The following is a 3,032-nucleotide window of genomic DNA, read 5'->3' as shown; positions in this document are numbered from 1 at the left end:
GCATTCAGTAGGTCATTCTGTTCAAGACACCTAATTATGTTTAAGCTCAGAATATCTTCTAAGATTCTATAACAAATCGATGTACAGGATATTGGACGGTAGTTTTGTGAATCACTTCTACTATCCTTCTTGTAGACGGTTTTGACCTGGCCGGCCACGGTGGCCGTGCGGTTCTGGCGCTGCAGTCCGGAACCGCGGGACTGTTACGGTCGCAGGTTCGAATCCTGCCTCGGGCATGGGTGTGTGTGATGTCCTTAGGTTAGTTAGGTTTAAGTAGTTCTAAGTTCTAGGGGACTTATGACCTAAGATGTTGAGTCCCATAGTGCTCAGAGCCATTTTTTTTTTTGACCTGTGCCTTTTTCCAGGAACTGAGCTCCGATTTTGTTCGGGGGATCTATGATATGACAATGAAATGAACACCCTTAGCTGCTTACAGACGTTGACATACATCAACGGGGACAGATGAAAATGTGTGCCCCGACCGGGACTCGAACCCGGGATCTCCTGCTTACATGGCAGACGCTCTATCCATCTGAGCCACCGAGGACACAGAAAATAGCGCGACTGCAGGTATTTATCTCTGGCTCATCTCCCGCGAAACCCACATTCTCAACGTATTGTCCCGCACTACATCTATGATAGATTATAGGTAGAAAAGGTGCTAACAGCTGCAAATTCAGTATGGAATCTGATAGGGGGGGGGGGGGGACACCACTGACACTAATGCTTATTTCATTCAGCTTTTCAGTGGTACCAGGGTTAAACTGGGACAATTCTCTTGTATAAAGGAACATTTGAAAACGTAATTAAGCATTTCAGCTTTTGCTTTGCTACCATCAGATTCAGATCCTCTCTCATTCATTGCCGGCCGCTGTGGCCGCGCCGTTCTAGGCACTTCAGTCCGGAACCACGCGGCTGCTACGGCCGCAGGTTCGAATCCTGCCTCGGGCATGGATGTGTGTGATGTCCTTAGGTTAGTTAGGTTTAAGTAGTTATAAGTCTAGGGGACTGATGACCTCAGATGTTAAGTCCCATAGTGCTTGGAGCCATTTGAATCTCATTCACTAGGGATTGGACAATAACTTTGGCGCCACTAACAGCCTTTACATACGACCAGAATTTCTTTGGTTTCTGTCAAAGATGACTTGACAATATTTTGTTACGGTAGTCACTGAAGGCATGACGCATCGCTCTCTTGACAGCCAAACGCGTTTCATTCAGCCTCTCTTTATCTATAGCCCTATGCTTTGTTATACATCTATTTTGCAGTAGTTTCTGTTTCTTTAGAAATTTATTTACAGGGACTGTATACCATGTAGGTTCCCTCCCATTATGAACTCCTCTACTGGGTACATACCTATCTAGTGCATGGTGGACTTCTCTCTTAAGCTTGAGCCATAGCTCCTCTACACGCTCCTGCCCTGTGCTGGAAGTTTCAAGTTCCTCACTGGGATATGGCATTACATTTTGGTAATCATTTGTGTCGAAACTGCGTGTGGGTCACTGATACCAGTTTCGAAGTTGACATCCTCAAAGACGTCAGGTCTGTTTCTTGCCACTAGATCCAATATAATTATATCATGAGTGGGGTTCCTAAGTATTTGTTCTAGGTAGTTTTCAGAGAAGGCATTTAATAAATACATGATGTCTTATCACGCCCTCCACTAACAAAACTGTAATTCTCCCAATTAATTGTCGGATGATTAAAGTCTCCACCGATGATTACAGTATGACGGCGAACTTAACGTATAAGAGAAGTGAGGTTTTCTCTTAAGTTTACGGTTACATCAAGAGATGAGTCTGGTGGGCGATAGAAGGATCCAATTATCATTTTATGCCAACCCCTAATACTGAGTCTTGCCCATACAATCTCACAATTCAGCTTCAGTTTCTATCTCGATGGATTTGAGCTTCTTGTCTCCTGCAACAAATACACCCTTCCATTTCCCATTTGCCTATTCTTTCGATATACACTTAAATTTTCCCCCAAATGTCACTGCACATGTACAATATTAATCGTAAAATCTCCATTTTATTTCGCCATGGACCGTGAAACCAATATGAATGGCCAACCCTCGCCCCCTTTTCTTTCCCAGGTCTATGGATCACTTTCTGTAGTAACACCTAGTAAAGTCAAACATAAATGAAGATGCTCTTCAAGATGTGTTTCGTTTCTACATCATTTCACACGAGTGCGAAACTCCTTTTTAGGTGAAAATAAATTCGTTATGGATGTGTTTTGACGTGTACTGCACTACTTTGTCGACAAGTTGTTAATAATGGCCACTGCAACCACTCGAAGTCACCTATTGTTGGCGAAAGTCTCTTCATTTCTCTTTGCGGTGTGTCTTTACACATCTGCAATACTGGTGGCTACCTTCCTGTGCTTTGCGGTTCTAACGGTATCTTTAACCACAGGAATGGCGTAAACTTCCTGAGTTTGCTGTGCAACTTGCATCATTAACCACAGGGATAACTTGTAGTTTCTGGCCAGTGTACTGTACGGCAGTGTTCTGGAAAAAAATTCCGAGGCTCTTCTCTGCTTTAGTAGTAATCCGTCCTTCACATAGGACATAAAATAACGGGACGCCGTGTATTGATCGGGACAGGAAGGTAACAACTTCTGCCTGCAGAGGGTTTCAGTTTCTCCATTCTTTTCAGTTCATCCATATTGGACTAGAGCAGAGGTGGGAAATCTACAATGTTCCTGCCCTCAGTTCCACATAAACTTGATATACATATGACATACCACCCTAGGAAACAAAAACTGTGTGGTTAACAACACATTTCAAAAAACATCTAAAGGACTTTTTGCTTTTTCTTCTTCTTCTGCCTTTCATTGATTAGGCCCATCGACCTGTTCTGACCTCAGTTCCATCTTTTAACTGGCCGACCTGTCCCTGTCTTTCTTGTGGTTTTGTATTATAAGGCTAGCTTTGGAGTCTTTGTTTCTTCTATTTTATCGAGCTGTTCCTTCGAGTTTTGTTCATAATCTTCTATTTTGTAATTTACTGCAAAAATATTCAGTTATT

The 3,032-nt window shown here is 42.9% G+C and overlaps 1 non-coding gene across 1 annotated transcript; it reads right to left on the bottom strand.

Moving 5' to 3' along the window:
• Window positions 1–473: 473 nt before the first annotated feature.
• Trnat-ugu (transfer RNA threonine (anticodon UGU)) lies at window positions 474–547 on the bottom strand. The gene has a single exon. It is a non-coding gene; the product is annotated as a tRNA-Thr (tRNA).
• Between the last annotated feature and the right edge of the window lie 2,485 nt (window positions 548–3,032).

The sequence above is a fragment of the Schistocerca serialis genome, chromosome 2 (assembly GCF_023864345.2).
Source record: "Schistocerca serialis cubense isolate TAMUIC-IGC-003099 chromosome 2, iqSchSeri2.2, whole genome shotgun sequence".
Classification (NCBI taxonomy): domain Eukaryota; kingdom Metazoa; phylum Arthropoda; class Insecta; order Orthoptera; family Acrididae; genus Schistocerca; species Schistocerca serialis.
The sequence above is the reverse complement of the archived record's forward strand: the minus strand, read 5'-3'. Positions and strand labels throughout refer to the sequence as shown.